This window comes from Ambystoma mexicanum, chromosome 6p (assembly GCF_040938575.1).
Source record: "Ambystoma mexicanum isolate Mex_15411 chromosome 6p, UKY_AmexF1_1, whole genome shotgun sequence".
Classification (NCBI taxonomy): domain Eukaryota; kingdom Metazoa; phylum Chordata; class Amphibia; order Caudata; family Ambystomatidae; genus Ambystoma; species Ambystoma mexicanum.
The window spans coordinates 689,484,018-689,509,930 of record NC_090935.1 but is presented as its reverse complement, the minus strand read 5'-3'; the positions used below and the strand labels follow the sequence as shown (position 1 = coordinate 689,509,930).

Sequence of the window (25,913 nt, the reverse complement as noted above, 5' to 3'; positions counted from 1 at the left end):
ACAATATATGTTTTGCAATTTTCTGTGATGTCATTGTTATCCTAAATATTATTTTTGAAACTTGAAAAATCCTACATCTTTTTGGTGACAGAATGTTGGCAAGTATGGACCAGTGATTGCATTAGCGAATTCCAGGCTAGTATGATATCATTCACGACTTGCGTGCCTTTATAGATATTTCTATTCCATATCTTGATTTTGGCTGTAACCCACAACCTGAGAACAGCCTACCATGCCCCGAATTGGGGCCCTGGGTCTTTCTTCCCAGAATTATCAATCCTGCATTTTGACAGAATACAGACTAGGTCTGAGCTGTTTGCTAACATGCTTATTATTTTTCGGGTGGGGGTTATATATCTACTAGACAGGTGTCAGGTATCCACTTAAATCTAGCAATTCCCACAGCTTTTTATTTTCCACTGAATGACACCCCAGAACCGTCTCAACACCAGGCATGACTAGAACATGTGCATCAGGTGAGCCTCATCACTTCCACACATGGGGCAGCAAGGAGATGTTGATCGAGAGACTCTCGCTATTCTTTATGGTGTCATATAGGTCCTATGTATTATGTAGAGCTGAATTAGTCTGTGTCAAGCATTTCTAGACAAACTATGTATATACAATACTGCATTTCCCCAGTCTGTCTCATCTATAATTATATCAAGATCCTCTTATCACAATGCTTTCGCCTTAAGATACCCCCATGCAGCCTAGCCAACAGCGACCCGTGTTATCTAGATACACCATGTCCTCCCTCCCTCTGTCAGATTGTACAGTATAATAAGAGTCTTGTCAGCTTCTGTTTTTTTTAATGCATATTTGTATAGCGCTCATGGCATGGCCCACGGGCAAAGTGGCGCTAACATAACAAACAACAGCAACACATAGAAAACAAGAGCAGGGCATCATTGAGAATCAGATTATACAAGAAGATCAATAAACAGAACTGTCTAAAAGTAAAAAGCAGCAAGAAACAAAAAAGGATTCTTGTGACAGCCCACGCATGTTGAAGATAAAAACAACACACCTAAGACAACCGATATTCTGAGAACTACCCTTTCTATCTAAATAGAAGCGCTATAGTATGTCAACTATCAATCTTAGATTGGCCGAACCCCAGTAAAGATCTTCACAAGTACTTAAAAAATAAGGGAGGTTTTTGCAGCCACACCCTACCAATACACAACCTCTAGATTCATGGATTCACCAACTGTCCAATTCAAGCCACCAAAGGATCTTGAAGTTTGAAGATCTAATTATCCCTGGCCTAGTTTTCTGGCAGAGCCATGCCATCACTTTATTTCTGAGCCCTTTCCTTAGGTTTTTTTCCCTATCGACTTCTCCATATTAACAATTACAAAGTTTCTTTTATCCATAGCAAAATCTCTCAAGAACTTGACCTCAATTCTGGGCATATGTGTTTTGCCAATATGCAGATCCTTAGAGCGATAGGACTTTCTTTTAAAACTAGTCCCGGCAGCACGAACACTCTACAGATGCCAAAGAAGGATAGGTATAGTGATATATTTTAGCACAATACTTCTCAACAGAGACAAGATCATTCACCACGGGAACTGTCTGGCAGTACTGATCTACCATATTATGTTTCAAAGTAGTCTGAGAAGAATTATCCACCTTCACCAGCAAAAACTGAAAGGAAGATTTATCAGTAAGGCCAACCAAGGCACAGAAATCCACAAAGTGTATACACTGCGTTATGTGCGAATAATATTATCTATAACATGTCGCCATTCCTCAGGGTCAAGGTGCAAGGTTTGTTTCCCCTCCATCCTAGGAAGATCCACCGATGACATTGGCAGATCCTCTGAAACACGTTTGTTCTCACTTCTGCTTGGGGACACAGTCATTACCACCAGCGTAAGAGTTACATTTACAATGACTCAGCTCGGTTACCCTTAGCTACATCTCCCAAGGCATCAGTCTGCTTCCCCAAAATTATGGTGTCGTCTTTCAAGTTACTCAAAGCGTTCATGTCATGTTCCACACATGGCATTGGAAAGGCCAGAGCTCAAACAAATGCTTTATAGTCACTAGGGGAGCTGTCTCTCGTGGCTTGAAGGTGCGGCCTCCTTCACTCACTGCTAGCCAGTACTCAGAAAAACAAGACTCTTTGGAGATAGACTCCATTAAATGATCACCATGCACTATGAGGGTCAAATTTAGTATGCCAGCGTTTTTTTGTTTCTTGCCCAGGTCCCATCGTCACCCCCTGAGAAAAGGATTCAGAGACAGAAGTGTGGGGGGCGGGTGAAATGACAGAATGCCCAGATGTTAATTTGAGGCCATTCGCTCTTGTAACCGGCATATTCAATGCTAAAAAAACACACTGTGCCCACATTTTTACCCCCAAAAATATAAGCACACAAGTTCAAAATGGGGAAACAGCCTTAGAGATATTTCCTTCTCAGAGGTACAAGCCAAAGAATACGAACTCACAATCTGAGATACATATCCAATGGGACGTGCCACCTGCCTGAACCTCTGTGTACCCCCATATAGGCAGAACTCTGCTCCCTGGGCCTCCCTGGTCCTCCGCGTCTTCAAGTTCCCTGCGGGCATCTCGGGCATTCCTCAAAACTAAAATAAACTTGAAATGGTCCATTTGCCTCGGCCAGGGCCAGTATAAATAGCTACAATGTGTGCATTGTTTTTGCACATTGGGGTTTTGCTCCCTAATCTTAGAGTATGTGTTTTGGCTTCTCTCCTTCGCACTTACTTCATCCAGAAGATGTGTGGTACAGCTGAGCTCCATAAAAGGCACAATGTGTTCGGCCACGCGCTTTCTAATTCAGCACTCCCATCCTGCCCCTCCACCCCCTTTACCCACACACCCACCGTGCTGCAACGTGCGTTCCCTGCCACCTTCCTCACTCTTTCCCCGGCCCTCCCTTCCTCGGGCGCCTCTACCCGTCCGCACTCATGACTGCCTCCTTTAATTTCCAAAGGTGGGCTGTGCCCCGCTCCATCAAAGCGCGCTCTGTCATTGGAATCCAAGGAGGTTTCCTCTCCAACGGCCCTGTTTGCCCAGGGTGGGAGTCAATGGCCTTATATATTCCAAGTGCGTGGAGAATGGCCGTTTGTTCGGAAGGAGAGTGTTGTTGCTTTCCCGCGTGGGAGTTTAAGTGTGTGCTGTTTGGTACCCATCTGGTTCTAATTTTGACCAGTGGAAGATCTGGATGCGAAGAGTGGAACCCCACCCGCTCCCCCACGCATTCGAGACTGCGCTATAAGTACACTCAAACGGCCTGGCTCTGTCAGCTGGCGCATAATGAACTCTAAACTGTTTCAACTAACACACGAGTTTGACCTGTGAATCTTTGCCCCTACACAGGACCAGGGTTTCGCAGTGCCCTGCCTCACGCTGGACAGCTGTTCCCCTGAAAGTATAACTTTTCAGTGAGAGACCCTCTCACGGTCCAACAGCAGCAACACGCAGGACAACAGAAAGCCCGTTATAACGTTTTAAGAAGTTTCGTGAAAATAATGAGTATAGCCAAAATTGGACCTCAAACACCTTTTTTTGTTTCCTTTGGGGTTTTCTGTGCCTAGGTATTCAACCCATTCAAAGGAGGAACTGGAAGCCGGCCAGAAGCGGAGACGCACGTGCATCCACCCCAGGAGCGCCCCGGCGTGTGCCCAGCATCGCTGTGCAGCAGCCTCTCTCTGCTCCCTGGACTCTGCAGCGAGTGCCAGCTGAGCTGCAATTATCAGCCCTGGGAGGCGTACTTCGCCAGTGACGTGGTGTCTTTCCCTTTCCTCTCTTGGTGGGAAAGTGGCTTACCCTCATCCTGGAACAGGACCCCTTTGGCATACGGAGAGTCACAAAGGCACATTCTGGAGCTCGTGCGGGCACCACTCACCCAGGCGAGCACTCCCGGCGCACAGCGAGCAGCCCACTCACTCCAGGCTTTCACTTCCTGCCCGCTGCCCCCTCAGCAGAGCTCCCCGGGACATCTGACGCAGGTATACCAACTTTTCAGCACTTGCCATTACATGTATGTGTTTCCTTTAACTTGTGCGCGCGTCAACTTTAAATGTAAATATTACTATGAATAAAACATGGACACACTAGCAGGGTTGCCTTACTAACATGCTTTACAGTGTAATTCTAGCCTTCGATGCGGCAGGCTCCGTTACCTGTCACTGTAAAGTGTATTGTGTTGCAGTGCCAGCCTTGGCCGTTTGAAGTGCAACGGTGCCTTGCCTGGAGGGCATTGCTTTCTTTTATGTGGCTGTTCAGTTAGTAACCGTCAGCGTCGCTCCGCCGGTGGCCTGTCTGGGTTCACGGCAGCGGACGCTCCCTTGTGTGGGCAGGGGAAGTCTGCACAAAGGTGCGCAGCGGAGAGGAGTGTGGAGGGGTGCGCAGGACGGAGACTTGGCCCCGACACTATCAACCAAAACGGGGACCTTTGGGGGAGTGTAGACAGTTGGTCCCTATCAACGAATATCTTCCGCTCACTCAAACCACCCTTGCAATGATGGCAACACCTGCTTTTCGAGCACCAGACCCTGTTGTTTGCCATGCCAAGGATATTGTCATAATTGCTGAATTTTTAGGATTCTTGGCACTGAAACTAAATGATTAATGAAAGCAAAATGATACTCGTCACTGTGATATGGTATTTAAAAAAAGTGCGTCATACGTGCGCATTTTTTTTCTTCAATCTATTGGTCAAAAGAGAGCCCCATGTACAGTGAAGTCCTCTTCCATTTCTATACTATCTGTGAGTGCTGTTTGGAGTTGAAACAGAGGCCCTTTATGTGCTGAGCTGCACGTGGCATCTGTGTACGAGCTAATTGTTATTTTCCTTCCCCTGCGCACGCATCTGTTTTTTTCCCGAAACACACGCACAGTATGCGACACATACGCACAGCAGAGTGTGTTCGTACCAGGGTGGTTTTGCGGAGCCAGGGGGAGACTGGGGCTGCTGCGTACGGCTTCCTGGAGAGGAGATGCCATCCACGGGCGAGGCAAGGGCACCACACACAGACAGCTCGGAGATGGACTGTGCCTGGGCAAGCATGGCTCGGTGGTCCATGCAGCATTTTAGGTGTGCACAAATGGCGCAGGGCCTTTTGACTTCAGGGTGCTCCGTGTGTGGTTATGGAGGTGCAGTGGTCACGCTGAGCGCAGCGGTGGTGCCACGGGAGGGTGTGCTGCGCACACACCTTGTAAATGATATGCAGCCGGGACGTGGGTTGATAGAACAGCTAGGAGCAGGTTTTGCATTTAGATTAAACTCCTGAGCGGTGTTTAGGTCCATCATTTTAACAGCCTCGTAATGTGAAGGTGAGGGAGAAGTGATGTACGCAGTCATGACGAGCAGAGCGCCTCGTGTACGCGTGTCATGCTGGAAAGAAACATGACGGGGCGCGCGCGCCGAGATGCCGGGACAGGCACGGGCCAGGCCGTTGAGACCGGAGCCACAGGCAGACCTCTGGGCTACAACGGGGAGTCTCTTTCAGAGGGGTGTTAAGTATAGGAATCCATGGCAAAGAAAAAAACAATAATAACTTTCCCCAGAAGATCTCAGCAGCACGCCAAGCACGCCAAGCACAATTACAGGACAGGGTCCAGCATTTCTGTTAAACAAAATATAAAAATAAAATAAATACAAAACTCGTGTTAAGTGACCATTTCACACAGTCCTGGTGCTACCATGTAGGTGTGAGGACTGAGGAGAGACGGCAAAGTCATTCTGCTTAGGTAATCTGAAGCAAGTGGAATTAAAACAGCCATTAAGAAGCCTATTCTACAAACGGTACTACTGTTGGCTAAATTGACGAGACCCCTTGCTATCAATTAACTGGGTATCAGCCAACAACATTCACCTATCGTTAACAGTCGATATTCTGGGCAGTTTATGGTACTTTCAGCCAGCCCTTCTTGCTGTCTCCTGAGTTACATTCGCACCTGGAGAAGGGCGCTCATCCAATCAGGTGGCTGGAAAGGCAGGCAAGAATAGACAGTGAACCGCCTGTGTTCTCCAGCCATCTGAGGCCCTTCCCCCGGTGCCGTCATCTTGTTTGTGGTGAGGCAACAGGGAGACTCCTCCTTGTCTCCCCAAGCCCCACCCTCCACACACCCCTCAAGATATCCCACACACATCCCCCCAGGGCCCTCCTCCCAACTTACCTGCTGGACTGGAGCTTTGTGCTCTGGTTCTGGTGCTTCGTTCGGCTTGCCCACGGCAGCCACTATAGACATAGAAAAGAGACGATGTCCCTTTTCTATCTGCTGTGGTGATGGCTATCTTGTTTTGTTGTACAGGAGATTAGGATCATGCAATGCACGCAGAACCTGCCTCCCTAAAAATAAATAAAATACAACTATGTGCACCCCAGATGAACCCCAGGGTACGAATAGCAGCTACCCTGCTTATGGTGGCATGAAGAGCTGGTATCGCTGAGCCTTTGCCGAGACTCTTGCAACGTAGGCTCTGACAGGCGGACCATTACCCGCCCTCTATGCGCCCACCCCAAGTGGCAGTGATTGCTATATTCCATAGACACTTTTTTCCCCAATGCTTGGTGTCCATACACCAAAACAATTCACATTAACTTTTAAAAGATACCACATCAGAATCAACTTGCATCTTACAGAAATACTATGAGTAAGAACATGGTCCTTATAGGCTTCTTGGTGTTTCACGTGTGGGCCACAACAGTTTATGGAACGTTGGTGGAATCGTAGCAAAGGACTTCGCAACGGCAGAGGGCCGTTACCATCCCAGCATGGCCTGCCAGGGATGACATTGTTGCCAATAACATCCCAGGTAATGTCCAAGGTGCTGTTTTTTTCTTCTTTTCAGGCAAAATAAACATATCACGCATATTTCATAGTGCTTTTTTGCTAAACATAATAATCAAGGACATGATGTATGGGGCTTTAGGAAGAGCCCCATTTCCATGTCTATGATCTGCAGTGGGAGAAGGCACAGGAAGGAGCAAGTAGCAGGCGTGGAGCAGGGGAGGAGAGGATGAAGGTCTGTTTCACTGTTGCAATTTGGTAGGTGGATGACAAGAGTTGGGGGTGGGTAGTAGCAGAGAGCTAGAGCAGCTAGGATGACATGAGATAAACCCCGCTTTCCGATAAATCTGTTTGGCTGCACCCACCAAGGGTCACATCTTTAGATTTGATTTTCACTATTGGGGACAAAATCGCCTCCCCCACCCCACCTCTCCCTGAATATAAGCAACTGACTGAGCCTGACACAGCCACTGAGGGTTTTCGAGAAACAGGAGGGGTTCCCCTCCCAAAAAACGTTTTTTGACAATCGTGTGACCATGTGCATTTTGAAACAGATATTTTAGAAGAAACCCAGGATTTACGTGCAGTTGTGGACACGTTTGCTCTCAGAAACAGTCACTCAAACTGCTGGGCCACCTTTCCATCTTTGCTCCTCGGGACCTGGCAATCACTTGGAAAGACTACAGGATCTGATGTGGAACACCTGAGGACAGACAGCCAAACAATGTAAACATCTCTGGGGGGAGGGAATGAGCTTCCTGTCAACACTGCTAAATAACAAAGGGGGTCTTTACCCATTTGCGCCTGTGTATTTGTTTATTTATTTATTTTATTGTTTACTTGTTAGGCGCTTGGACAGGAAATACATTCTGTTTCAAAGCACCCGCAGGGCAGCAGGGTGGGAACATGGGATAGCAGTAAAATTACATTTTTAAAAAAAATACAGAGAGTCGAGGGACGACCAAACCTACAATGGCTTGTGAGTTTTCAGAACGTGCAAGTGCAGGAAGGACGAGGGCAGTGGGGTAGGCGCTGTGGTGTCCAGGCTAGAGGGTGTGGTGTGATGTGGATTCCATCCTTGCATTGCGCAGCTTTTCTGTCTGAGCAATGTTGACTTGCGAATTACCATTGGCTACATCACAGCAGATGGAAAGCTCTTTGGCGGGTGCAGGTTTGCCTTCGTCATGGCTGATTTCAGACATTCAGCTCGTGTATGCAGGCCTCAAGTCGAGGAAACTCATGAGTGGATGGCATGCGCCCACTTTTTTCATACAGCAGGCGCCCTCCCACCTCAGTGTTAAATGTATTAAAAAAATAGTGTGCTACCATCCATGGGTCCAATGTGTTGAAGAAACTTCTGATGTGAGATGAAAACCAGGATTTCCATGATGAGGGGCAAGACACTTACCCACAAGCCACCACAAATGTCTGCTCACAAACCATATGAACAATCTTTCTAGGATTTTACTCAGCAGAATACAGAGTTTCAGCTCTGAAATGCACAAACCTTTTATCCTTTGCCAGCAACTTTACAGGAAACACTCTTGGGAGGTTTATCGATTGTTCAATCTAAATCTTCTGTGAGGCAAAAAAAGCTTTTTGGTCCTTTGTACTGTCTTTGATTTGGAAAGATCAATTGAATGAAATGTACATATTTAATTCACTGATTCATTTTTGTAATTTTTTATACCGTCTTTCACCATAATTATGGTGCCAACGCACTGTTGGTTGAACGCACTCAGAGGGACCGGAGTCCAAATATCGGAGAAGTGGGAGGTGCTATTATGCATATGTGCATTTAGGCCATTTAAAACTATGTGAGGGTGGTCAAGACCCTACTGGACACCCATGTCTGAATGGCGTGCATAAGTAAGCTATGAGCTAAACCGGGAGGATTGTGAATAAGGAGATAGAGAATTAAGTAAGAAGCTACAGTTCGAAATTTTGTTGTTAAAGGTAGTTTCATTCTTATGACAGAGGTGTTGTGCAAGAGAGTTGTCTTATATGTGAGTGCTGGGTGTGTGGAATGAGCCTGTGCCTTCCATTAAGTTAAAAAAAGGTGTGGTGTGCGAGGGGATAAGATGTGTTAGCTGTACAAACACAATGTTCACATCCTGTGTACAATCTACGTACAAGAGCAGTGCTACGTTTCACTGACGATGTAAGTGCACAATGAACACATAATATTAACCCTCTGAGAGGATCATTGAGTGATGAAATGCCATCCCTAGTTCCTTCTAGTGTGAGCAAGGCCACCCTTTCATGTTTCCTTACAGCAGCGTGGTCCAGCCACATGAGATTTTAGAGTTACATACATTGCCGACTATGAAAGAGGGATCTGATGTGCCTGACTGTCCTCCTCCTCCCGGAGGGTCTGAGTGTTTTCCAATGCTGCATTAAAGTGCCATACATTGCCCATCCTCCAACGCCCTTGTGGGTGCAAAGTGTGACCCACTGTGAGGATTGTTAATGTGTGCAGGGTTTGAGGGGGCAGGGCGCAGCAGACAGAGGAGAGACGAGTCAGGTAGCTGAGAGAGGGACATATGGGAGGGGGCTGTGTGGGGGATTGCTGGATGAAGGTAGCGTGCGAGTGGAGGGGGAATGGGAGCCGTGAGGTCGGGCGGGGCTGGGGATCAGTAAGTGGGAGGGAACAGCCAGGTTTTGAGGGCTTTTCTAAAGGGCGGGTGATCCTCTCTATGAGATGCACTGCGAGGGGGAGGGAGTTCCAGAAAGTGGGTGCAAGGAGGGAAAACAGGCACCTCCTAGTCTGGAAAACTTGAAGGGGGGACTACTCAGAGGTGCGCAGAGCCTGATCTGAGGATTCGCGTGGGGCGCATGTGAGCTTGTTTAGGAAGAATTCAGGGCATTTCATGTGGACAGCATGGTGCGTAATGCACATGACTATGAGGGAGGCCAGTCAGCTGATGGGCAGCCAGTGAAGTGTCCTGAGACCGGGGAGACATGTTCTCTGGGAGAGTGTGCAAGGAGGATCCTTGCTGTGGAGTTTTGAATCTGTTGAAGTTTTCTGAGTTGAAATACAGGCGCACCTAGGTAGAGGTAGTTAGAGTAGTCCAGGTGCGAGAGGAGGTTGGCCATGATTGTGGCGTCTCTGTCGGGTAGAAAAGATCTGATTGAGGATGCAGAGCTGGAAGGTGCATGATCTGGAGACTGCATTGATGTGATGGGGGAGGGTCAAGTCAGAGCTAAAGGTGCATCCCAGATGTTTGACTGAAGGCGGATGCATCTATTCACTTCCTGTGACTTCACTTTCTATTACATATGGTAATTAGTCCCACACTTTTTTTTAGGACTTTTGCCTTTGCCTGTTTGCATTCGTGCTAGTTACTGGAGGCTGCTTTTATAATTCAGGTAGCAACATACAACGTGAGAAGTGTGACTTGGGTGCGGCTGCGCGGCCTTCCACTCCAGCCTCCACCTATGCTACGTCTGCACCATTAACGCACCCTTGAAATCTTCCGTGTGACCCAAAAATACTCATCAGAGTGAGAAGGCAGTGGTTGCTCTTTCTCATCTCCACTATAGGGCAATGTGCTAATGCGAGAACTGTAATGCAGGCATGTGTTGCACTTAATAGCAGGCCCTGTGGATTGACAGGCTACCACGTGATTCAGCTATTTGAAATGGAAGATTCCATGAACCATCGAGTGTCACTGTACGATTAGCCTTATTTTCAAGCAGTGAGGTCTGCTATGCTGCTCATGCACATAACGGCATTTTGTATTCGTTGCATTCAATTGAAGTGCTTCGTGTTTCAATGTATAGGCATGTTCCTGAGAGGGACATCTGCTTTCTGGCCTAGAATAATGCACTGCCTTTTAAAAGTCAAAGTGCATTGTGTTTATGGATCCCACTATACCACTAAAGGATGTGTATGTGCACATTCGTATACAGCGGGTGCACGGTTACTCGTGTATAGTGCTTCCATCCCCTCATCGATGATTTAGGCTTACTTACACTGTAAATGTTCCTTCTCGCTGTCTAGTTTTTTGGGGTCTGAATCCTGGAAGGAAATGTAGTCCACCTTGGGATTACAGCCTTCCTCTGTTGCTCGTAATGAATTATTAGACATGTTGTCTGCCTGGTTAGCAACTATAGCACTCAGTCTGACACGTTGAAAAGGTGGCTTATGACTCGTAGGCAACAGAATGTTCTTTGGGGTAAAAAAAAAAAAAAAGAAGAAGAAAAAAAGCCTTCATGTATTTAGGGCTTCACTCAATGGCGTTTAAAGCGGATTGGAGGAAGCAGCTGGCTAAACAAATATTAGGTGTAGAGTAGATGCAATGGTATAAATTAATAATGCCGTTCTTTATTTACTCTATGAATAGCAGGTTTTGTATTCATGTGGGCCCAAAACTGGTCTCTTTGTGCCACCTAGTGGATGACGAAAGTAACACAGTTCACTGTGGTTTTCTAAAGAAACCACATCTGTACCCAGCCCAACATGTCAACTAATTGAAACAAGCTAACTTTGTCCCATTTTAGATATATAAACACACTACGTTTCTATTGAAGGCACTGCTAGTTCCAGTAAAACTTGAATAGGCTAGAGATTTACTTCCACAGAGCATTGGCTGTTTAACATGCTGGCGAAAATCTGCCACATAAGCACTCAACACAGGATACTGTATTCGCAAAACAAAAAAAAAAAATGCAGGGAGGGAGGCACAGCGTTTTTGAAATGCAGCTGTTTATTTTGGAGGAGACATTCGCAGGTGTATACATATCTTTGAAGTTTTAAACATCTCTTGATGTGAGTAAAAAAATCTAGTGATGATACATTTGGTAAAATGTTTTTAAAAAATCGAACATTTGTGAATGTGCAATGCTAAGAAAGCCCCATTAGGGCCGGAATCCAGAGGCCTGGGCATCATGTTTGGGAATGATTCCATTCCACAGGCAAATGGCGTGTGGATCCAATTTTCTGAAGGTTTGGCATTTGCATTAGGCAGAGCATTAAAACAAAATGTTTTGCCTTGTTTATTTTAGGCGATGAAAGGGTGTGTGGTACTAGATGTTGCTACTGGCAAAGCCAGTGAGATAACTCATCCCACTACCCACGTCGACACATCCCACTTCCCAGGGCCGACACGAGGGGGGTGCAGGAGGGGCAAACAGCCCCGGGCCCTCGCACTTGGGGGGACTTGCGGCGCCTCCGGGACAGACCTTCATTCCACACCTATGGAGGCTCAGGGAACGCTGTCTCAAGGAGCTCTGGCAATGCTGATTGAGCTTAGCCGCTATTGGACACGGACAGTGGCACATCTTTTGCCTTGACAGCTTTAGATCGATTGAAAACTAGGCCAGTAGTAAGTCAAAGACTCTGAGAGGTTGTATACTGTGACTGAGGGTACACACAATAAACACAAAAATACACACATACACGCGCGCGTGCTGGGGTAGTTAGACCTGCAGGATAGCATAGATTTTACCAACCGATTACGGAACATCATTTTCAGAAGGATCTGTGACTCCTATTAAGCTAAAGAACCAGAAAAAACCTTGCCTGCTGCTGGCCTTCCACATCACGCTCAGAATCAGTGTTGCAGACCTTCCAAAACTCTAACAGGGTGGGATGTATTCTTGCCAACCTTCCAAACCACACGCAGGGTTTAAGACATATATCACACCTTATAAAGCACACTTGAAATGGGTAAAATATATACTTTCCATCTTTGAATGCGCTATGACACGGAAAAGTAATGTGTTCTGCTTGAAATCACTAGAAACGAGCATTGATAAAGACAACAGATTTGGCCTTTGTGTAGTCATGGGATAGGCATCTGGCATTCACTGCCTGAATGGTGATACTTGGCTTGTCCAGGGAGGATAGCTCAGCCGCAACATGATCGCCGTGGAAACAAGACGACACGAAGCAGCACAGTTTTGATCCCGAGGTCTGTGCTTAGAAATATATGGGTTTTAAGCACGTTTTAAATACACAACTAAGACATATTCCTGTAACAGCGCCTCAATGCCCCCTGGCTCTGTGAGCGCTTTAAAAATGCAAATAAATAAATAAATGATGCAGTTGCTGCAAAATGGTGTGAACACTTGGGAAAATGCTTGGCAAATGTCTATGATACCTATACACAATCCAACACTGTTGTCTTTGAGAATGCTTGTTTTTCATATGACCTCAGTGCAAGGAAGAGATGCAGGGACACACACACTACTTATAAATCAAGTAGCTGAAAGCACACTTCTTTAAAACATGCTCTATTAGACCAGTATCACAATTACAGCTGCAATTATTATTTGTATTTGCATTAATATTATTATGGTATTTATTGAGCACAGACGTGCTTCGGGAAGCAACACAGCACTTTACAAGTCTTAGGAGAAAGTACACAGTGAGGAAAGCAGAGATACAAGGGAGAGTGGAGTGAAGAATTAGGGATGGGGCGGGTAAGCAGTTTGGCAGCAATGGATATGCAAGCAAACAGGGGAGGAAAGACGGGTATCAGATCCCCCAGTCTCAGGATAGGTGGGGAGTTGAGCCATTAGCTCTCAGAAGACAGCTTAGAAATAACACTGTAAGGCCCTCTACTGCACAAAGTTTGGTGTTACTGTTTGATGGAGATTGCTCAAAGAGTTCTCATGAGGATATGTTTTGGTTGGGAAGATGCAGGTAGTGGGTTGATATGATGATAAGGATTATTGGCATAGGGTAGCCATGGGTGATACATAAGCAAACAACAGCCACACGCTGTGTGCCTTTCCTGATATCTTATATCTCGCCTATATTTAATCCAGTGTAATAATGTTGGCTCATAGGTGGCACTTAGGCACCACATAATAAACAAAACTAATAAGGGATGCCTCCTACCACACTAAAACAGAGGGAAGAGTCCACATATTGCATTAAGAACACTGATACTAAAATTAGCCTATAGCCTTCCACCTTTGCATCAAATTAGAAAATGGGAAATGTGCCTGCTTCAAACCTCACAGGGATCTCACCCTGTGATCCACTCTGAGAACAATCAAACATATACTGCCCCAAGAAAAAATATATTGACAGCCCAATACCTCTGAAAGGCTTATAGGGCTATTGCAGAGTCTGTCAGTGGTTAATCAGAGTCTGATGTGAGATTGACAGAGTCTATTCCAACCCTGATGACCTTGTTGAGGAATGCTCCAATGTATCCAGCGGTGGGGGAGAGAGTTTGCCCCCACACTGGTCTCCACAGCGCAGAAAACTTCCCATGGCCATGCTAATCCCTATGGCAATTCCCACCCAGTTCCTGCCCAAAACACCCCCTCATTGGAACACTTTGAGCTAACTTTAATCAAGCCTTACCATCAAACTTTACCATCAAAGTGTCTGCAAGTGGTTTCTAAAACAAGTCTTCTGAGAGTTAATGACTGCTTGGAGTTGTAAACATGCTGCTGCCGTAATAAAAATGTCTTGACCAGGACTGCCTTCAGCCACTTGATTTTAAAGCACCACATGTCTTTCACAGAAGTCCTGTTAAAAACAAGCATTGGCAAAGCCAACAGTTTTGGCTTGTGTATTGGTATTAGGTATTTTCCAGACAATGCTATTAGATGCTCAGGTACTCTAACCATTTTGCACCTTCTACCATCAATGGCCAGTTAATACCAATACAGCAGTGCCTTTCCCATGCCTAAACAAATGTCTAAACTGTTAGCATTGCCAATGCTTGTTTTGCTTTGCCTTTGATATACAGGACCATGCATCAAGGGTAAAGCAATTATACTAGTTGGCTAAACTGAACCATATTGAATATAGGACAGTCTAGTCAGTAATAACATTTATGGTGCATAGTCAACCTGGACATACATTCTTTTACTGGCTGGGAGCCCTTACATGGTAATAGTGGCATATATTGGTGCAGCCTGCATGCACATACATGGGAACAACTAGCATGAATATATTTTTATACTGGCATATGTTGTGTGCAAAAGCGACATTAAATGTATTGGAAAAAGTTCCTGTGCATGGTTGGTGACTTGCAACTATTGGGTTTTTTCATGTGCTTCCATACAAAACCAGTTGCAAATTGTATGGCTTTCTACCCAAGAAAATGCTGTAAAATGCATCATTTTAACCCAATTTTTCAAACAATTTCTTGGGAGTGAGACACCCTTCAAACTCCCCTTGTTTGGTTCGGTGTCCCTCACTGTGCTTTGTTGATCCCATATAATTGATGCAAACATTTTAGTCTCTTCAGTTCAGAAATTCACCAGCCCCCACTTTACATCATCTATCTGTCATTGTTTATGAGGTGTGTTTTTAATGTGCTCAAAGGGGCAGGATGCTCCTTCATGCTGGTGTGATGCACCACATGCCGTCGAACCATCCTATCTATCTTCATGTATATGATACAAAAGTTAGTCTGGCATAAATCTTTCATTAGAGAAATCTAACTTTGCTGTAGTTGATTTTCAGTTGTAATAATTACCCATATTTGGGTTGCTCCACATAAACTCCAGGGGCGATTTCTCACGTTTCATGTTTGCGGTGGTGCCGTCGCTGGCCCAGTGCAAACAATGGTACTGGTGCCTCACCCAAATTTTTTCCCTGTGCCTCACCACACCCTGTGACAGCCCTGCCACTTCCTCCATAAGCCAAACACCACAGACTAATTGGATGGATTGGTGTAGGGAGAACGCTAGAATCTAATCAGGACTTAGATGTTATAGAAATCCGACTCATTAGCACATTTGGAAACCTTGCCCATTGGTGCATGCCATTATTGCATGGAGACAAGGCTAAAAAATCCCACAGAATGAGTGGCCTTCAAGCGTGAATATGAGCCCACTAGCATTAATAACAGAGTTGTAGATTTATCAGCCGAGCATTTATATCTTCACATTTTTCCACAATATTTTCTTGCTGGAGTCCTGCTAAACGACTGTTGCAAGTTTGTTACTAAGAAGTGATATTCTTCAGCAAATCAAAGAGCAAACTCAAGGGCTTCCCTGCATGATATTCATGAACCCATTTCAGAAAGAGTTATTGGCACTGAATGCCGGAAACAGGGTGGTTTCTAGGAGGTGGCTAATCCAGGCAACGGCCCAGGGAACAGATGTGGGGAAGGGGCAGTGCTTTAAGTGGGTTGGGGCCTGCTGGGGCTGGGACCCGGCAGTCTCCACAAAGTGGCTCTGAGCCGGGTCCCTGCCAGGGTCCCCGGTCCCACCACCACATTGACGGGACACATTATCCTGCTGCTGCCGCAGCCGCAATGGGAGATGCGCCTGCCATTAAGTCATGCAACAACTGTACTTCCACTGGTGACCCCTTACGCAGGGGGTCAGCAGAGGAAGTTACTGTCCTTTTGTTTCCCCTCCCCAGGTCGCTGAGGCCTCTTTAGCCCTCGGCAAACCTGGGCACTCCTTGACATATTTCGAGGTTTATAAAAGATGGCTTGAAAAGTACACAATTCAAGCCATCTTTTATAAAACTTTGCTGACGGACAAAGACGCCTCAGGCTTTGACCCTTGTCACAGATCTATAAAAGATGGATTGAATGGTGTTCTTTTCACGACATCTTTTATAAACATAGAAATATGATACATATTTCTATGTTTATGAAATTTGGCTTGCATAGTGTACAGTGTAGTGTAGTGGCTTGTGGGATGGGCGTGGCCTAAAAAGTACACAAACCATAGTAAGGTATGCATACAAATATATAAATGCTTACATGCATTTATATATTTCTTTATGTACCTTACTATGGTTTGTGTACTTTTTAGGCCACGCCCATCCCACAAGCCACGCCCCCAAAGGAGGGCCCCCATCAATGTCTTACCCCACTTAAACCTGATCTTTGACAAGGTGACCAGGCACAGGAATACCAGATGCAGGGCCTATGCAATTCAGGGTGCATCCCGTAGAAAATCAGCGATGCATTGTGGGATGTGGGAACAATGCTACGCAATCTCCATGCTTGCAGTGTGTTAATCACCAATTCATAAAATGCGGGATTGATCACCACTCGACTGAGAACCTACAAATCGAAAACACAGTATTGAAATGCCCAATACACATTCAGGAGTCCCTACTTTTGTTGACTGCTTTTCCATTTCAGGGAGAGTTTTCAGTACTTGCTCTTTCTGTGCAACCATGCATATTTGCACATCTCTTTACTAAGGGGACTGGCATCCTTATGGATATTCTGCTGTGCTGGGTTCAGCAAAGGTGATAGCTCTTCTTGCACACGCTTCGACAGTAGAGAGAGACGTGAGGTGGAAGCTGCTTCCTCCAATGCCAGTGGTGGCAGAAAAAAAGAACTTGTGTTAAAACTCCATTTTATTGTACTTTTGAACTTTCTTCCTTAAACTGTTAAACAATATTGCCATTTTGGCTATCCTTTTTTATTGATAACTTTTATTTTTGTCTAAATTTAAACTATTCTAAGATTGATTAATGATAGGGCTCATATAGGTATGATAAGCCATGTGATGGTGCAAGCTGTAACAAATCAACTTCCGGGGCACCAGTGGTCCAGACATGAATATCAATTTCTAAACCAACAATCAGCACCACACCGCCAGTACACCAGAAGGGATCCAAACAGATTGGAAACACAAGCAAATTATAAACCTCCTTGTCCAAATTTGGTAACGTGGACGGAATAGCAGGCTTATTTTCGCAAGGTCGCGGATCGTTGGTTAGTTGCAACACAGCTAAAATACAATTATTACCCTATTATGGTCCCCTACGGGAGAAAGCATCAGAGGTGCCCATTGGGGGGTCAACAGGTAAGTGCATGTGCACAGACATCCCAGGCAAATATGGAGGACTACCGCCCAAAGGTTGAGTGCAGAGCAGAGGAAAACTACCCAACAGGCGGATGTGGGCCCAGAGGGCAGTGAAGGAGGGGGATGCTGGGGTGATTGGGTGGAAAGGTCAGGGCCCTATTGGACTCTTGAGGGACCAGGCTGCCAATCTCAGCAACAACGGGGATGGTTAGCATGGGAGGTGGAGAAGGAAGGAGGAGGATAAGAGAATGCTCTTGAGTTGTTTGCAGAACTTGAGGTGGTCCGGTTCAAGATGGAGAGAGAGATTCTGCTCCATAAGAGGTAGCCCACTTAGAAGAGAGAACTGTCCCAGCTCTCTGCTTGGAGAAGCGTTTGATCAGCAGAGAGTTGGAGCCAGAAGATCAAAAGGCAGGCAAACTTAAGTTGCAATTTGCAAATCAATGAAACAGTGAAATCTGTTTATTACCAATTTAGATTGTTAAAATCGTTACTACCATTGATTGCACCTAAAGATCATCCATTGATGGTTGGCACTTTGTTTAATTCGAGGCTCGACCATTGTAATTCTCTGCTAATGGGAGGTCAGAAGAAGCAAAAACAGCGGGTGCAGGTTGCACAGAATTCAGCCGTTAGAATGATCTTTTCATTGTCACACTGCTCACATATTTCGCAACCTCGGAGGGATCTCCATTGGCTGCCCATACAACAGAGGGTCCTCTTTAGGACCCTCTGTCTGGTCTTCAGGTGTATTTAAGGGATCACTCTGAGATATCTTATTTCAAAGATCTCAGGTTATCACCCAGTACGCTGTTTTTGTTCATCACAGAAACAATTTTTGGTGGTTCCCACTCAAACTGTGCGAGTTGGGGTGACAGACATTTCTCCTATGCAGGGCCAAGAGCATGCAATGCTCTTGTAAAGACCAGAGGGGGGCTGCACTTCCACTCTCTATATGGTAGAGGGGAGGCACAGAGACCCCTGCCAAGATTCTCTATTACAGTATCAATGGACCAGCTATCAAGGTCTAGCTTCTCAGGAGGTGATGCGAGGTGGTTCTTAAGTACAGTGTAGTCTCCAAGCACCCACAAAGGAATGTCTACACACTGTATCGGTTACAACACAGTCTTATATAATTAATATTCACGGTCATATACACGATCACAATAACTCACTTTGTACTCCGAAAATCAACAATGGCAAATATGTACAATTCTATAGTGGTACCACTAATGTTATTAGATCTCCTTAAAGTGTATACGGTCAGAATGACACAAAGATCAAACTAAAGAGGAAACCAGCAGTAGGGAGAGGAAGGAAAGCAAGATGGTTGAGCAGTAGGCAGAGTACTGGTAACTACCGTTAAACACAGTTCTGTGTGGAGATCCCCCAACTTGGGAAACCTGTAGAAGAAAGATACAAGCCCAGTCCATATATTGTTCACACTAGACTTTCCAATAGTTCTGCAACACCAAAGTACCTGGTGTTGTAGCTTTCCTCGTCAGGGAAATCGACAACCCATCTTGTGTGTTCTCCCTTTCAGACAGGAGTCATGGGTCGTCAAACGTCTGACGACGAACAGGTCGAGCTACGACGGTGAAGTGGCCGCCTCGTTCCTAGCGTTGCTCGTTGATGGGGAAGCGTAAACGTCCTGCAAGGAAGAGGCGTGCGGGGCACCTCGGTGTCGATAGTTCTGGACTGCAAAGAGTTGAAGAACTGTGGCCCAGCAAGGGCGTCGAGTCGTCAGCGTTTTTGTGGTCTTTGGGTGGTGGGAAACCCACCGGTGGATGCTCCTCGGCGCGTCGACAGTCGGGCCTTCTCCAGCAGGATACAGCAGCGATGATGCGGACTAGTGCGTCCTTGGATCAATAAAGTTCATAGGCAACAGGAGCACGGCAGCTCCAGTCGGCGACGGCAGTCGGCGACATTGGCGGAAAACAGTCCGAGCGCTTCTCCTTGGAGTTCCGCAGCAGTCCCCGTATCGGGTCGGCAGCCTGCCAAAGGTCTGTCTACCAGGGAGCTTATGCAAAGATCAGCTGTTCACGATGGTCCCTCATAGCCCGGGAAGAGGGCGCCTTACCAGGTCCTCTCTGGGTCAGTTCTTGAAGAACAGCAGCTTTCAGATTGTGAAGGAGAGCAACAGCAATTCTTCTCGTCCAGCAGAGCCTCGGGATCAAGCTTCAGTTACTCCAGTTACTCGTCGTAGTGGACTTCAGCTTCTGAACACGATTCCTAGCAGTGAGAGGTCCCCAGATATACTGTTGATCTCCCATCCATTCTGCTGGGTCACACTCAAGCATCCAATCACGACTACGGGCATTCATGCAGGCAGGCAGTCAATCAGGCACACAAATCTTTCAGGCCATTCACTTCTCTCCCGATGCTCACAACAAGTTATGTGTATTGGGACAAGTACCAAGCCATTCAACACTCCAAACTGCATTCATACTGGTTTCGGGCAGGGCTGTCTCAACCATTGTGTCAACCACCAGATACTAGACAGCCACAACATAGAATGTATATTTGTCACACACTCCATACACCCAGGTCCCACCCACAGGCGTACCCACAACATAGGGTCGTTGAAAAGGCTCCAGCCAGTCTGGTCAGCACTTCCCCACACTACCATATACGGAACTTCCACCCACAGCCAGTCAGGGAAGGGATAGAGGCAGGGCTTCCCGGGACTTCGGGAAGATCAAGGTAACAGGTGATGGAAGGCAAGAGGCCATGGGGGCAATTTTGTCTTCATCCAGAATCTACTGATTCCAATGACAGGGCCTGGGCATCCCAAAATGGAGGACGCTCAGGGCACCAGTCATTTCAGCACAGAGCTGCCACCAGCCCGTACCCTGCTCTGTGGGTCACACACAGGTGCCCAGAAACATACACTAGGGGTGCAGGGTTGCACCCCTACCCATCGGTGGCATTAATGATATCCAATGGGTCTGTTCACCAAACCAAAAGAGAGAGAGCTGCACTGCCAGGAGTCCCACATGAACTTGTGCGCGGAAAACATGACAGAACACATGATAAAAAGCAGTAAAGGACAATGATACAGAGGCACTGTCCCTCTGATGCATTTCCAGCATCACAGGTCTACCCAACAAAATTCCCAATACTAATTCTTTGTTGGAATTTAGAAAAAAACTGAAAGCTCATCTTTTCATCTAAATACAGTAGACAATGTTGGCTTTCTGTTTCTATGTCACCCAAAACCCTGCGCCCAGATGCAATCTTTTTTGCTTGGTTCCCATGTGGATATGTGATCTATAAATACAAATATACATACATACAGGTATCTGGAAGGGGAGTATTTGGTGAGAGTTGCAGGTACTGTGGTCCCAGGCCCCAGACAGCCTTGTGGATGATGCAGAGGTTCTTGAGTTTGATCCGTGCAGCAACCAGGAGCCAGTGGAGAGATTTTAGAGCTGAAGAGATGCAGTCCCAGAGCTTGAGTCCAAGGATAAGTTTCACAGCCCTATTCTGGATTAGTTGAAGAGGACAGAGCAAGGAAATAGGCAGATTGAGGAAGAGGCTGTTACAGTAGTCTAGCCCCTGAAGAGGACCAGAGCTCTAGAGACATTGAGCTTCTGGGGGAAGGTGAGGAAAGGGAGAATGGCCATAAGGTGGTGAAGTTGAAAGTGGGTCTTCTTGCCAATTTATGGAATGGCTTTGTGGGTTTGAGAGCAGCTTTAAAGTAAGACTAGTTACTAAAAGTATTGGATTTATGCTTAATATCCCACATTTCCCGCCAAAATACTTAACTGTAATCCTGTTGCTTGTCGAATACTCATCTTAAATTTAGGGCAGATGCAGGAATGTTATCTTTACATTATACATCGGCATAAAGGACGTCAGAGTAATTATGATGGGGAAGAAGGATGAGCAAAGAGACAAATTACTGTGTGTAGCCACTGGCTGAAGGCCATGGTCAGCTGCTGCTTCCAATTCGCCTCAACAGCAGGCCAATTCACTGATTTGCAGCCATGCTGCACCCCTGCCGCAAGCTCCTCCTACCATATGGTAATTAAGGCATCACTGCAGGCCATGAAGTCAAAAAGGAGGAGCAAAGTGTTGAATTGCTGTGTTGGCCTGCTGTGTGTGGCCACTGGCTCAAGGGCATGGTCAACTGCAGATTTGCCACCACCTCAGCAGCACTCCAATCCCCTGACGTGCAGCTATGTTGTAACCCTGCCCCATGCCCCTCCTTCTCCTCTATGGTAACCAAACCATCACTGCAGGCCATAATGTCAAAACGGAGAAACCCTGACTTATATTGTGTAGATATCTACAACACACATTTAGGTCCCCAAACAGGCAGGGAATTGGGTAGATCAATATTATAAATGTGCTTCTCTGGCTACTTAAAAGTAATCAACAATCAAAACATTATCAAAAGACATTTAATGTTCCGCATTGAGGCATGAGAAACATAGACGATCCGGGGACTATAGAGTCAAACAGTACATATACAAAGATGTGTAAAATACATAAATGTGCAAAATTCATATATACAATGAACAGCACAATAACTCACATAGCACATTTGATATACATGTCCTAACCAATTTCCACACGACTAACACAAAGACAACAATGTAACTAATGACTACAGACCCACCTGTATAATGACAGCCCTAATTTATCCCGACCTGTTTCTGTGGAATAATCACACTAACTTGTTCCAAACTATTATCACTTCTATTTTCTACATGGCAACAAGTCCAAAAGCATGATCACCTATTCTATGATATATATTACACGGCCACGGTAGTCCATTTGTCCATTTGTGATGTCATCTATTGGGTGTTAGTCTTAGCAGTGCACAGTGGTGGCGTGAGTTATCGTTGCTTATGGTTCACCATAACTGGTGAATTTCAGGGGTTTTTCGGTTTTACATGGAACCATAACGTCCCTTTAACAAAGTTTTTTCACTGAATATATATATGCATATATACATAATATATAAGTATTCTATGGAGGCACACATATATGCTTTCATTTCTTTACTGCATCCATTGTGCTTATCCATGAGTTGTGTGTTCGGTCAACGTCTGTGGAAGTTTAGGCGTACAGCCAGTAATGCGCCTTCTTTGTATATTGTGAATGGTCACATTCTTAGTGCAAGTTCTTTAGGAAAGAGCCAGTTCACAAGAGCAATATTGGCCACATCATAGGGCACACTTGGGTGTCTGTAGACCGTGTTGGTGTGGGACCCTGGTCTTGAACCCAGAACATTCTGACGCTGTCCCATTGTCAGCATAAGAGGGAGTACCCTCGATTTTAAGTCAGGTTGTTTATTTGTGGAGCAGTTACATGCCATAGCACGAGGAGGGCTGACTCTTCTCTAGTGGCAGGCAGCATTCACCGAACAGTTTCCTAAAGCAATTCTACTTCACCAAAATGACATATTTCAAACAAATCTGTATCATTATAACATTATCCTTCTCCATTCACCATTCTACATTCATCAGGAGCAGAGACCATCTGTGTGTTGTATTCATACATGCTATCGGACCAGGACAAAGTGGTAAGGCCAGCCAGGTGGGCTACCCATGCTTGGCACTAGCTGGTGAAAGAAGGAGAGACTGCGCCCAACATTTCAATCCCTAACACTTCAGAGATGATTTAATGGCTTTATGCCCCTTCAATATATACCTGTTTGTAACACAATCTAGAGCGGCATTTGGCAAACCATGTTCATGGACTATAGTATTGTCAAAGTGTGATCCATCCACATCACTTTTATGCTGGATGGTGCTTAAATTCAACCGAAAACATTAAAGATGATACACATATTGTTTGTTCTTCTGTGTAATGATCACAACCTAGTCTAAATATGGGATCAGTTTACTTATATTGAAATACAACAGCCTTGCAAACAGTACAGACAGAATAAAAAAAGAGAGCATGCAAAGAATAATCAGTTATAGCAACACAAATAACAACATACTTAACTATAGGTTAATTGATATGCCTGGGTGAATACATTTGGCCGAGCCACTGTATTCAGGATTCATCAGGTGATTGATTTAGGTTAGGCCCAAGACAATGAAATGTGAGATGTTGCTGTAAAACTTGGGGTTGAAGCGGACAGCCTATGTTCAATGTCAATCACCATGAACCCTAATACAAAAGGTCAGAAAATGTCCTGCTATGGATGTCAAATGAAAAACACTTTTCCAATTCACTAATGTCTTGCACCAGGCTATTTCTTAAGCCTAAAAACAAATAAATGTGTTTTCAGCTGATGAAAATAATATTTAAAACAATCTTGATGTAGATATATGGTATACATTTTCCTTAAAATAAAGAAATCAACATATTAGAAAACAACCTGACTATTTTGTAACTATTTTAGCAAATTCTAAGGATTCATGAATACTTGACAGAGTCAGCCTCAGCCCTACTAGCCTTTCTGTGATTATTGAATTGAGCTATGCACTCTCCCTGCTAACAAATAATTAACCTCAGTGGTCCTCATACGGATGAAACATGATGTGAAATTAATGTTTGATTGACTCTTCTCCAACCCTATATGCTTCTCAGATATCTATGTCTGTTATCAATTCACTATATTGTAATAATCAGCTCTTCTCACACTTCTGGCCGGAACAATATTTTCAATGTGTTATCCGAACTCGATTCGTTTGCATGGGCTTCTGCATTGTCACTCCTATTTCAAAGTGTGGTTAACTCTTTAAAATTTCTCAGTACTTGGTTGTCAGCCTATATTGTATCCATATATAAAAAGCAAGTAAGATCTGCCCCAACTAACTATTGACATATCACCATATTAGAGGCGGACAGCAAGGTATTTGCTAGTATTTTACTGCAATATCTTGTGTTCTGGGCAACTGAGATTCGGAGAATCAAGAAATGGCAGATTGGTTTTAGGAGGTATATGGGCACACCACTGAATGTCATATTGTTAAAATGCATCCAAGATTTGGTATGGGAAGTGAAATTAGACTCAATCTACATAGCATCTATAGATCTCTCTGCAGCATTTGATGCTGTGGACCCCAAAATGCGGTGGTCCAACTTAAAAACTGGGTTATCCCGATTGGTCTCTTACGAATGATAATTGGGCTTTATGAAAACAGTAATCAAGTGTTTCAAGTCCACTTGAATCACAGACGGTCATTGTCTTGCCAAATTTCCACCTTTCATGGAGTCAGGCAGGTCTGCATATAAGCGCCTTGCCTGTTGCATCTTTATATGGCAGACATCAGTGATTATCTTGTCTGTTGCCTTTGGGACTCCTATATTGAACAACATGAGGCCTTTATGAATAGTTTACACCGATGACGTTTTGATTTTTGACCGAACCCCCATTGGTCTTTAACATTTAATCAAAGTCTTTTCTAGTTTTGTGAAAGTACATTCCCTCTAGATCAATCCAAATAAAACTACATTGATGGATTGCTCATGTCGGAAAATTCCTTTGATAACCTAGAAACCATGTAAAACACAATTTGGGAGCTGGTTAAAATCTTGCACTGCAGTTTTATCAAACAACCTGTGTACAGATGATGCAAGAGTCGGGCAATTTTCAATTCTACCCTGAATTCTCTACTATGAGAGTAAAAGGGTACCCAAGATGCTATAGTGGATGGAAATTTACCCCATATTGTTCCTGGAATACCTGCCTAATCTTGAAGCGTTGATTTGGAATAGAACCGTTTGAATCCCTCCTTCAGTCCCTCTCCAGGCTTTACAATTTGAGTTGGTCTTGGTTTACCTGCAGGTGAAAGCCCATTGGACATGTCTCTCACTATTGAGGAAAATCATGTGCCTTGTGGATGGATCTTTGTTTGTAGATCTTAACGTTGCACTGCTGGACAAAAGAAATGGGTTAATCCAGGAACGTAATGAGTACTGCTGTGACCTTCTTAGTATAACAGTTGGTTCTTTGTGTCACCTGATTTAGAAACTTGGTAAGGTTAGGCATTCTATATATAGCCTTGACTGGATGCTGACGAGTGAGGTTATGCACTATTATGTCTCTTTGAACCAGCTGCCTGGTGGCCACATAAAACTGGGCACGTTAGCCCCATACCTTGCGATCCTGACAAGAGCACCCAAAAGTTATTCCTGCGGTTTCAGTGGAATCTTGACTAAGGAGATATTGGTTAGAAATACACTTTTGCCCTTGGAACTAGCTTACTGCAGATTTTGTGAGAACATAGAAGAAAGAGAAACTTAAAACATCTGCTATTGTATTATACGGCTGCCCAGGGCATAAGGTGGAATTATAGTAGTGACGTTAACTGGCGTTTTAAAATCTCTGAACCTTGAATGTGTTGACAATTGCCTTTCCTCATTGTACTTTCTGATTTGTTTTTTCTTGCTTTCTGTAAATACAGTTCTCGCAGCCAATATGGGG

At 45.0% G+C, this 25,913-nt stretch overlaps 1 protein-coding gene across 1 annotated transcript in view; it reads left to right on the top strand.

The window, feature by feature from the left end:
- The first annotated feature begins 3,264 nt into the window (after positions 1–3,264).
- HAPLN1 (hyaluronan and proteoglycan link protein 1) overlaps positions 3,265–25,913 on the top strand; it is a 361,453-nt gene continuing 338,804 nt past the window's right edge. Inside the window, exon 1 of the mRNA XM_069627579.1 lies at positions 3,265–3,987. The gene's annotated coding sequence lies outside the window, so the exon portion shown is untranslated. The remainder of the gene's footprint in view (positions 3,988–25,913) is intronic.